Source organism: Mobula hypostoma, chromosome 1 (assembly GCF_963921235.1).
Source record: "Mobula hypostoma chromosome 1, sMobHyp1.1, whole genome shotgun sequence".
Classification (NCBI taxonomy): domain Eukaryota; kingdom Metazoa; phylum Chordata; class Chondrichthyes; order Myliobatiformes; family Myliobatidae; genus Mobula; species Mobula hypostoma.
This window is the reverse complement of record NC_086097.1, coordinates 135,387,338-135,399,479: the sequence shown is the minus strand read 5'-3', so window position 1 is coordinate 135,399,479 and position 12,142 is coordinate 135,387,338. Positions and strand designations below refer to the sequence as shown.

At 40.2% G+C, this 12,142-nt stretch overlaps 1 protein-coding gene across 1 annotated transcript in view; it reads right to left on the bottom strand.

Annotated features, from left to right (window-relative positions):
* The window catches only part of derl1 (derlin 1), a gene marked incomplete at its 5' end in the record, with an annotated part of 32,811 nt that overhangs the window by 20,203 nt on the left and 466 nt on the right, over positions 1-12,142 (bottom strand). The window lies entirely within an intron of this gene.

Below are 12,142 nucleotides of genomic sequence, written 5' to 3'. Positions count from 1 at the left end.
CAATATCAATCGATCATTTTGGTTATAAATCTGATTGATTTGAGATTTAACATAATTAGATTTCAATTGATTAGCCAGCAGCTTGCCAATTTTATCACTGTGAACATAAAAGTCACTTCTTGTTTTCTTTAATTGGTTTACAATCGAGGACGAGAGTAGTAAACTGTGTTCCATTTGAAGTTCAGTTCTTTGTTTGTATAACTCCTCAGAAGGAGCCATAACATATTTCTTATCAATTTCTTTAATCTTGTCCACAATTGCCATCTCCTCCTGCTTCTGTTTCTTCCTCAAAGCAACGGAATATGAAATAATCTGACCCCGAATATAGGCTTTAAAAGTGTCCCAAAGAGTGTTAACCGAAATATCTTCTGTATGGTTAATTGTAAAAAAAAGCTCAATCTGTTCATTCATAAAATTAACAAAGTCCGAGTCCTGAAGCAACAGCGAATTAAAACGCCATTGTCTATTGTTTGGTATATTGGCCATAATTTTAATAGAAAGCTTAAGTGGAGCATGATCCGAAATGGTTATAGAATCATAATCACATTTAATCACTGAAGGAATGAGACGAGAATCAATGAAAAAATAATCAATTCTTGAATAGGAATGATGAACATGTGAAAAGAAGGAAAAATCTTTTTCCTGAGGATGCAGAAAACGCCAAATGTCCGTCGACCCAGAATCAGAAAGGAAAAAATTAATCAGATTTGCAGATTTATTAGGTAAAGTCCGTAAAGGAGCCGAACGGTCCAAAGCTGGAGACAAACAGGTATTAAGATCTCCGCCCCAAATCAATGAAAACTCGTTCAAATTCGGAAACTGATCAAACAATGATTTATAAAATTCCGGACAATCCATATTAGGAGCATAAACATTAACCAAAACTACTTTTTTATTAAATAGTAAACCACTAACCAATAAAAATCTACCATTCGGATCAGAGATAATATCCTGTTGTGTAAAAGTAACTGAGGAATCTATAAAAATAGAGACGCCTCGAATCTTAGCATTGGAGTTCGAATGAAATTGTTGTCCCTTCCAGAATTTGAAAAAATGTAGTCTGTCCCCCCTCCGTACATGGGTCTCTTGTAAAAATAAAATTTGTGCTTTAAGTCTCCGGAACACTTTAAAAACTTTTTTCCTTTTAATAGGATGATTAAGACCATTAGTATTCCAGGAGACAAAATTAATAATAGACTCCATAAATCCTAAAGTCAACCCACAACAAGGAGGATTGACGATAGGCGCGACCCACAAACCCGGAGAGGAAACAGAACATACAAAAGATACCGGGGAAAAGGACGCAACCAGTACTTCAATAATGTATATAGCCCAAAGAGAAACAAATTAAAACATGAAGCCCCTCCCACCACCCCCCGCCCTAAAATGTGATTCCAATGTATTTTCTGGGTGACAATGAATGTTTCAGAAACAAAACAGCAGTGCCTAACCGCAGACCTTCCGTGAGCAATACCATGACATTTGCTAATGTGATTTTTTGTATGCAAAGAATCCCATTCAGGTTTAATATCACCAGCATATGTCATGAAATTTGTTGACTTTGTGGCAGTAGTACAATGCAATATATAAAAATAGAGGGAAAAAACTGAATTACAATGAAGAAATATATAAAATAGTTAAATAAGTAGTGCAAAAATAGAAATTTAAAGAAGTATGAGGTAGTGTTCATGGGTTCAATATCCATTCAGAAATCAGATGGCAGACGGGAAGAAGCTGTTCTTGAATTTTTGATTGTATGCCTTCACGCTTCTGCACCTTCAAAATGGTAGCAATGAGAACAAGACATGACCTGGGTGAAGAGGTCCTTAACGATGGATGCTGGCTTTTTAAGGCATCACTCTTTGAAGGTATCCTGGATCCTCGCAGATCAGCGGCAGCTATTTAAAAAGGGAGCTTAGATAGTGTTTGTCCATTGTCCGTGGCCTATCAGCAGCGTCAACAGAGCTCTCCCAAGAGGGATTTCGCACAGGTCAGCAGCGGTTATTTAAGAAGGGGGCTTCGAGAGTGTTTGTCCATTGTACGTGGCCTATTAGTGGCCAATAAAGAGCTCTACGAACTAAAAAGTACAGAAGGGATAAGCAGAGTGGCCATTGTCCGGAGTAGGCCAGTAGCAAGAGTAGAAGTGACAGGCTTTGGCTCAAACCAGGCTTCAGCTTGGTAGAGGCATCGGCTCTGTGTAAAGCATCTGTTAAGGTTTCCTGCAACACACACAAAAAATGCTGGTGAATGCAGCAGGCCAGGCAGCACCTATAGGAAGAGGTACAGTCGACGTTTTGGGCTGAAACCCTTCGTCAGGACTAACTGAAAGAAGATAGTAAGAGATTTGAAAGTGGGAGGGGGAGGGGGAGATCCGAAATGATAGGAGCGGGAGGGATGGAGCTAAGAGCTGGAAAGTTGATTGGCAAAGGGATATGAGGCTGGAGAAGGGAGAGGAGTTGCTTGAAATTCCAGCATCTGCAGATTTCCTCGTGTTTGCGTGCTAAGGTTTCCTTTTCAGATTTTCTCCCCCTTTCTTACTGTACCATTTAAATGGCTGTGATGTGCTCTTCGTGCCAGATGTTGGAGAACTGGGAGACCCAGAGTCTCTCAGGGAACTAGATCTGCATGAAGTGCATCTAGCTGCAGTTCCTTGAAGACTGTGTTATGGATCTGGAGCAGCAACTGGATGACCTTCAGCTTGTACGGGAGAGCGAGGATATAATTGATCAAAGTTACAGGGAAGTAATCACTCCGAAGTTGCCGGAGGCGAGTAGCTGGGTGACCGTCAGGAGAAATGGAAAAAGGCAGTTAGAGCAGAGCACCCCTGTGGCCATTCCCCTCAAAAATAAGTATACCGCTTTAGATACTATTGGTGGGGGATGACCTCCCCGGAGAATGCCACGGCGACCAGGTTACAGGCACGAAGCATGGGACCATCGTGCAGAAGGGAAAGAGAGAGAGGAAAGGAACGATAGTGAGGGGAACAGACAGGGATTATGTGGATGTGAACAGGACAGTCGGATGATATGTCGCCTCACAGCTGCCAGGGTCAGGGATATCTCAGATCATGTCCACAACACTTTGGAGAGGGAAGGGGAGCAGCCAAATGTCTCAGTACATATTGGTACCAATGACACAGGAAGTGAAAGCGATGAGGTGCCAAAAAGAGAATTTAGAGAGCCAGGTAGAAAGCTGAGAAGCAGGACCTCCCAGGTAGTAATTTCTGGATTGCTACCCATGCCATGAACCAGTGAGGGTAGAAACAAGATGATTTGGCAGATAAATGCGTGGCTGAGAAGCTGGTGCAGGGGACAGAGCTTCAGGTTCTTGGATAATTGGGATCTCTTCTGGGGGAGGTATGGTCTGTTCAAAAGTGACACAAAAGTGGCTGCACATGAACCCAACTGAGACCAATATTCTCGCGGGCAGGTTTGTTAAGAGTTGTTGGGGACGGTTTAAACTAACTTGGCAGGGAGGTGGGAACCAGAGGGAAGGGACTTAGGAAAGAACGGATGGTAAAAGAGTAGATAGCATGTAGTCAGATTGTCAGCAAGGGCAGGCAGGTGATGGACTTAGTTGCAGCCAACAGGCTGAGTATCAAATCAATCGGATGCAGAGTTAGAAAGGATAGCAAATACAGTACTCAAGGTGTTGTATCTAAATGCACGTAGTATAAGAAATAAGGTAGATGATCTTGTTGCGATATTACAGATTGCCAGGTATGCTGTTGTGGCCATCACTGAATCATGGCTGAAGGATGGTTGTAGTTGGGAGCTGAATGTCCAAGGTTACATGTTATATTGGAGAGATAGGAAGGTAGGCAGAGGAGCTGGTGTGGCTCTACTGGTTAAGAATGCCATCAAATCAGTAGAAAGATGTGACATAGGATCCGAAGATGTTGAATCTCCGTGGGTTGAGTTAAGAAACTGCAAGGGTAAAAGGACGTTGATGGCAGTTATATACAGGCCTCCCAACACTGGCTGGGAGGTGGACCACAGGTTACAACAGGAAATAGAAAAGGCAAGTCAAAAGAGCAATGCTATGGTAGTCGTGGGAGATTTTAACGTGCAGATTGATTGAGAAAGGCTGGTTGGTAATGGATCTCATGAAAGTGAGTTTGTTGAATGCACAAGAGATAGCTTTTTAGAGCAGTGTGACGTTGAGCATACTAGGGGACCAGCTATACTGAATTGGGTGTTATGTAATGAACCTGGGGCTTACTCAGTTAGTCGCTCAAACAAGACTGTTCCTGCCCAGTCCACCAACTAACTCACAATTCCCCTTACAGAAGGGATATATTCATTCAAATACCCCCCACACATACCAAGCTGGAGTCAGCTGGAGTCAAGCTGTTGCTTGACAATACCGAAAGACAAATTACAGAATAGGCATAATGGCCTAAATGCACAAAACAGACTGGAGCTGTCCTATCTCTATGCAAGACTGCACAAGGAGATAAGCATCCTGAAACCCTAGCTAGCTACCTTCAAGAAGAAATATTGCTCAGTATTGAATAACAAAATTAGCACATCTGTTGATCATCAGTGGTTTCTTTCAAAAAAAACAGGCTGCTATTGTTTAAAGTGTTAACCCTTTTACATACTTTATCAATACCATAGATGTCACGAGCTAGCATTTATTGCCTTCTTCATCAAAAGACTTGCTGGATCATGTCATTAATAATATCATCCAGGCTGTTAACTTGTATGGTAATGCAATGGTTCAATGACCAAGGTTTGCAGTAAACTCCTTTAAAGTATCAGACTGATACCATCAAATCTGACAACCCAACGATCTGTATTACTTGAGATCTTCAAAATTCTTTTACAAATATGAAATAAGCTGAAGGGAATGAAAGATAGTACGGGTTGAGTACCCCTTATCTGAAATACTCGGGGCTGGAAGTGTTTTGTATTTTGTTTTTTATACTTGGATTTTGAAATGCATAATGAGATAGCCTGGGAATGCCATAATTTCCAACTCTTGAATTTATGTGCTACTGGTAAGCAGTCTGTGTTACATTTGTTCATCACACATATGTACTTAATAGTAAAAATGATTACATATCATTAATTCAATGAAAATGTGTGTGCAGGGTAACAAAAGCAGCACAGCAGCATCCAGAGAATACCTGAATCAGCTGTCAAACAACAAACAACGGCAGGCATTCAGTGTCCACCTACGATCCTGTGTTTTTCAAAGATTCAAAGTATGGATGCAGTATAGAACCCCGAGGTTCGTCATCCCGCAGACGCCACAAAACAAAGAAACATCATGGAACCCAGACTGTATGGGTACCGTACTGTTTTTGATAAAGATATAGTACACTGTATTTGTATTTTATATTTTTTAGGTTTTATATAGAGTATCAGCTTTGTCGACCTGTTGCAGTGTTAAATCATCATTCCCGACGATCTTTGCAAACTTACCAATGCTTCGTGATCAGCAGAAGCTTTATCTTTAAAATAATTAAAATCTTGAAGAATTTAATGTTGTGCCTTTTCTTAAATTTCTGCAACCAGCCTGAACATTCACAATCACCTCCAATTTTCAGTTCATCATGATAGATCTTTGCTTGTTTCATGATCAGCACATCTTTAAGCAACATATGTTCACTACAATGCTGACAAATGCATTCTTTCAAAACATGTTCAAGACCTTCATTTTTCACTTTATGCAGTTTTTCTTTTTTTAAAATTAATGTCTTTTCATTACATATGTGAGGTCACTTCACAGAACTCTGTGATCCACAGAGACCTGCATATTGCCTGATAACTTCCCTACGCATTGTGGAATTTTCCCACTTATGACATTTCAGCACTCGAAAAAAATTTGGATTTCAGAGCTTTTCTGATCTTAAAATTTCAGAGAAGGGGTACTCAACCTGTATTTATCTTTGTTGATGTCCCAAAGCATTTTACACCAATGAAGGGCTTTTGAAATATCACTGGTGTAATACAAGAAACACAGCAGCAATTTGTACACAGCAAGCTCCAACAAACAGCATTATAATAAGCAGATTATCCAGAGTAAGTGAATAAATATTGATCCATCACCTGAGGATAAATCCCCTGCTCTTCTTCACTGTGGGAAGAAAATGAAGGGAATCTCATCTGTGTTCAAATGCTTTAATATCTGAATCACATTTATTATCACTGACATATATCACAAGATTTATCATTTTGAAGCAGTACCGTGCACTAGTAAATTAATGCAACAAGAGAACAAGGTAGCGAGGTAGTGTTGTTGGGTTCATGGGTGATGCAACCAGTTAGAATGCCCTCCACAAGTACACCTGTAGAAATTTGCTAGTCTTGGGCAACATACCAAGTCTCTTCAAATTCCTATAGTTGCTGCTGTGCCTTCTTTGTAATTGTATCAATGTGTTGGGCCCAGGATAGATTGTCAGAGATACAGACAGCAAAGAACTTGAAACTGCTCACTCTATCCACTGCTGACCCCTTGATGATGACTGGTGTGTGTTCTCTGGACTTCCCCTTCCTGAAGTCCACAATCAATTCCATGGTGTCTTACTCACACTGAGTGCAAGGTTGTTGTTGCGTCACCACTTAACTAGCCAATTTATCTCACTTCTGTACACCTCCTCATCCCATCACATGAGAATCACAGCTGCGTCATCTCTGAATATATAGAAAACATTTGAACTGTGCCTGTGTTGATTGTTGTACAATCTTGTACAATGGCTATGTTCTGAATAGCTTCAATGTTTTAAAAAAATCCTCTTGTAGATTTGATTTAACTCTGAAGTTAACAATTGCATTGTTGTACAATCTTAGGTATATTTTAATATACAAATACAAAGATGAATGTACATTGACTACAAACTATATAACCTTTCCCCCATCATTCATGAGGATGTAGATGTGAATTGTTCTTTTTAAAATCACCCTTTAGTACATTTACATTATGTGTCAGTTTCAAATTCTTCATAAGTACTTCAGTAAGTGCTTCAAAAAAAACTAGAAACAATGCTAGCAGTCACCATTTTAATCTCTCTCCCCATTGATGTGGGAGGAGTCATTTGGGGAAATGGCAGCATGCAAATTCATTGCACAGTACTTTTCTAATGATTAGAAAGTTCTGAGAAAACTAACTTGCATTTAAAAGTGGAACAGATTTATTTTAATTAAAGAAAGCACAGCCCCAGATTCCACATTGTCATTAGTCAAAAGTATTGTCTTGCAAATGAAATATTAAAACACCCTGTATGTAAAAAAAAATCCCATGATACTATTTCAAAGCCAAAAGTGGATGATTCACCATTGTGTTGCTCTTTGTAGGAGCTTGCTGTTCATAATTACATTGCCAAGTTTCTCAGTTGCATCGAAAAATATATTCTTAAGCATCCCTTTTGAGATAAAGATGCAATTGATGTGAAAGACGCACAAGTGCTGCCAAAGAAATTCAATCATTCTCGAGGCAGAAAGTAGCACCTCACATCCCGTTTTAAGTAACACCAATAAAAATCAATGCAAATAAGATATTGTAAACAACAGGAATTCTGCAGATGCTGGAAATTCAAGCAACACACATCAAAGTTGCTGGTGAACGCAGCAGGCCAGGCAGCATCTCTAGGAAGAGGTACAGTCGACGTTTCAGGCCGAGACCCTTTGTCAGGACTAACTCTTCCTTCAGTTAGTCCTGACGAAGGGTCTCGGCCTGAAACGTCGACTGTACCTCTTCCTAGAGATGCTGCCTGGCCTGCTGTGTTCACCAGCAACTTTGATGTGTGTCTCTTGTTATTATAATTCTCAGTATTCAAAATATTTTGCAGTGCCCATCAATTACAAAAGGTCACACTAGATCAGGGGATCCCAACTTTTTAAATACCATGAACCAATGCCATTAAGCAAAGGGTCCATGACGCCAAGCTGGAAACCCCTGCATGAGATAGACCAACAATTTCCAATTTGTTCCAAGTTAATCAAATTGATGGAGGGCAATAAATCAGCTAGACTATAAACTGATAAATTAGGGAAAAAGATTGGGTCCACAACCCATTCTAGTAACCCCTTTCAAAACTCCCCACCATGAGGGCCTGCCACTGGGCAGGAGATACAAAAGCCTGAAGCCCCACACCACCAGGTTCAAGAAGAACGATTTCCATTCAAAGATTCAGTTCTTGTTGATCCAACCAGCAAAATTGATTGAATTCATGTTGCAATTTGAGAGGGACAAGCGTAACTCACATGTATCAGTATCACAATGGAATAAAGGGAATCACAGAGGCATGCAAGAGGAGCTTGCCCAGGTGGATCGGAGGAGGATATTGGTGGGAATGACGGCAGAGCAGAGATGGCTGAAGTTTCTGGAAATAGTTCACAAGGCAGAGGACAGACATGTCCCACAGAGGAAGAAGTTGTCAAATGGCAGGGCTAGGCAACCGTGGCTGACAAAGGAAGTTAAGGACTGCATGAGAGCCAAGGAAAGGGCATATAAGGTAGCAAAAGTGAGTGGGAAGTTGCATGATTGGGAAACTTTTAAAATCCATCAAAAGGTAACTAAAAAAAACTATAAGGGAAAAGATGAAATATGAAAGCAGACTAGCTAATAATATAAAGCAGGATACCAAAAGTTTATTTTCAGTTTTATAAAGAGTAAAAGGGAGGTGAGAGCTGATATTGGACCACTGGAAAATAATGCTGGTGAGGTAGTAATGGGGGGGCAAAGAAATGGCAGATGAACTTAATGGGTACTTTGCATCTGTCTTCACTATGGAAGACCCAAGCAGTGTGCCAGTGGTCTGTTAGCGTCAGGGAGCAGGAGTGACTGCCATTGCTATAACAAAGGAAAAAGTACTGGGTAAACTCAAAGGTCTTAAGGTGGATTATTCACTTGGACCAGATGGACTACATCCCAGAGTCCTGAGAGGGGTTGCTGAGGAGATAACAGATGCATTGGTCACGATCTTTCAAGAATCACTTGATACTGGCATGGACCCAGAGGACTGGAAGATTGCAAACGTCACTCCACTCTTTAAGAAGGTAGGAAGACAAAAGAAAGGAAATTACAGGCCAGTTAGCAGAACTCCAGTGGTTGGGAAAGTGTTGGAGTCTATTATTAAGGATGAGGTTTTGGAGTACTTGTTGTCAAAGTGAGCATGGTTTCTGTAAAGGAAAATTTTGCCCGACAAATCTGTTAAGAGTTCTTTGAGGAAATAGCAAGCAGGGTGGACAAAGGAGAGGCAGTGGATGTCATTTACTTGTATTTTCAGAAGGCATATGATAAGGTTCCACACTTGAGGCTGCTTAACAAGATAAAATCCTATGGTATTATTATAAAGATACTGGCATGGATAGCAGAATGGCTGGCAGGCAGGAGGCAGCAAGTGGGAAATAAAAGGGGCATTTTCTGTTTGGCTGCCACTTACTAGTTGTGTTCCTCAGGGGGTCAGTATTGGGTTCACTACTTTTCACTTTGTTGGTCAATGATTTAGATAATGGAATTGACGGCTTTGTGGCAAAGTTAGCAGATGATTTGAAGATAGGTGGAGGGGTAGGTAGTGCTGAGGAAGCAATGCAATTGCAGAAGGAGTTAAAAGAAATTGGAAGAATGGGCAAAAAAGTGGAAGATGGAATACAGTGTTGGGAAATGTATGATAACGCATTTTGGTAAAAGATACAATAGTGCAGATTATTATCTAAATGGGGAGAAGGTTCAAATATCAAAGGTGCAGAGGGATTTAGGATTCCTCATGCAAGACTCCCAGAAGGTTAATTTACAGGTTAAGTCTGTGGTGAGGAAGGCAAATGCAATGTTGGCATTTATTTCAAGGGGAATAGAATATAAAAGCAAGGAGATAATGCTGAGCCTTTATAAAGCACATGTCAAACTGCACTTACGGAGTGTTGTCAACAGTTTCAGGCCCCATATCTCTGAAAGGATGTGTTGTCATTGGAGAGAGCCCAGAGGAAGCTCACAAGGATGATTCCAGGATAGAAGGGGTTAACATATGAGGAGCATTTGGCAGCTTTAGGTCTGTACTCACTAGAATTTAGAAGAATGCGGGGGGATCTCATTGAAACCTATCATATGTTAAAAGGACTAAATACAATGCATGTGAAGAGGATGTTTCCTATGGTGGGGGTATCCGGAACTAGAGGGCACAGCCTCAAAATTGAGGGGCGACCCTTTAGAACAGAGATAAGGAGAAAATTTTTTTAGCCAGAGAGTAGTAAATCTGTGGAATGCTCTGCCACAGGCTGTGGTGGATGCCAAGTCCGTGGGTGTATTTAAGGGGGAGTTTCCTGATCAGTCAGGGCATCAAAGGATATGGCGAGAAGGCAGGTGTCTGGGGTTTAATGGGATTTGGCATCAGCTAAGATGGAATGGCGGAGTAGACTCAATGGCTGAATGTCCTAATTCTGCTCCTATGTCTTAAGGTGTAATTCTAATCACTACAGTTTGCCAACACTAGAACCACATTCATCATTTTGCACTAAAATTTACTTTATTTCTTGATTCATGGTCTTTATTGTCAAATTTGTTTATAATTTGTTTAACATATTTTTCTTGTGAATACTGCTTATATAATACTATATATTTTGATGTTATTGAAAATAAGTTTTTCATCGTACTTGTGCATATGACAATAAACTCGACTATATACAAATAAAGATGCATGAACAGAATCAGCAGGATAATCAGGAAACTTGAAAGCACCACCACTCACACTAGCCTAAAACATGGAGGTTTCAAAATGAAGTAGGCCAAAGGCGGGCTGCTGGTATCTCAAGAATCAGCCAGTGTCAACAAATTCCAATAAAAACTAGTTTCAAAAGCAGTTTAAAACTTAAAATGAAGTGAATCACTACGTTAAAACTACATATCCTATGTTACTTAGAAAACAATGTTTCATTATTTTAATTGCAAGAATTATTGCTGTTAATAACAGACAGCTGACCACAGACTACTATAGTCTGGAGACACTCAATATTTTGTCTGGGCATGTTCAAACCAAGGTGGAAATTTGAACACAGTGCATTAATTGCAGAATTAATAAAAGAACAATCTGACATTCCTTCTGGTAATTTCAAATCTTTTCAAGAGATGTAGCAAAAAAAACTGCAGAAGGGACTCTGTGCTCCACAGATGCTGCTTATCTACTGAGTTCCTCCATCAGTTTACTTTCCACTCTAGGTTCCTCCAAGTGTCATCTCCATCTCAATAGAGATGCAAATCCGAACCAAGAAAACAATTTTCCCTTGGCATTATGAAACCTTTGTAATCAATTCCCATAAAAAATTGTCATGATTTAATTTGTGAAAAGGTAACACAGATGGACATCCACAGCCAACAGCAGGCCATAGTCAGCATCTGACTCAGATATGCAAAATGCATCAGTTACAGAATCATCTAAATATATCTACATGTACACAAATGCAATATATTCTTAATATTTTTAAGTGTACAGTACAACCCGGGTTCAGTACCCACTGCAGCCTGTAAAGAGTTTGTATGTTCTCTCTATGATCACATGGGCTTCCTCCACATGCTCTGGTTTCCTCCCACAGTCCAAAGATGTACCAGTTGGTAAATTGTCCCAGGATTACACTAGGATTAAATCAGGGGATTGCTGTGCAGCACGACTTGAAGGACCTACTTCCACTACGCATGTCAATAAATAAACAGTTGTAAATAGACTGCTTTAAACATTAAATTATTGTATTAAAAATCTGATTTCACTTTGCATTAACAACTTCTTGCCAGTAGCGTTACTATGCATTCTGGATTTTCTGCTAATGTAAGATAACATCAGGAAGTAGAATTAAAGTAAAAATGAATTGGAAGATACAAATTTTATAAATCAGTTTTGCGGGAATATTTACAAAGCAAAGATATCAGCTTCCAGTACAAGCTTCCGGTCAACGAGTCAGCAAGGTACTGTGTTGTGATAACTCACAACTTTAACTAAACTTGCAGCCCACATCAAAAGATTCGAACCCTGAATAAATTAACCACTCGCTTCATCCGGTATCTCCTACCCACCTGTCACAAAGCCTTCAGTCCCCATATTAGCCGCATCAATCACTCTAAACACCCACAAAACCAGAATGGAAAACATGAGCAATTCCCGGCGATTTCCCCGGCCACTGAGACTAGCAACCCCCCACCACCCCCT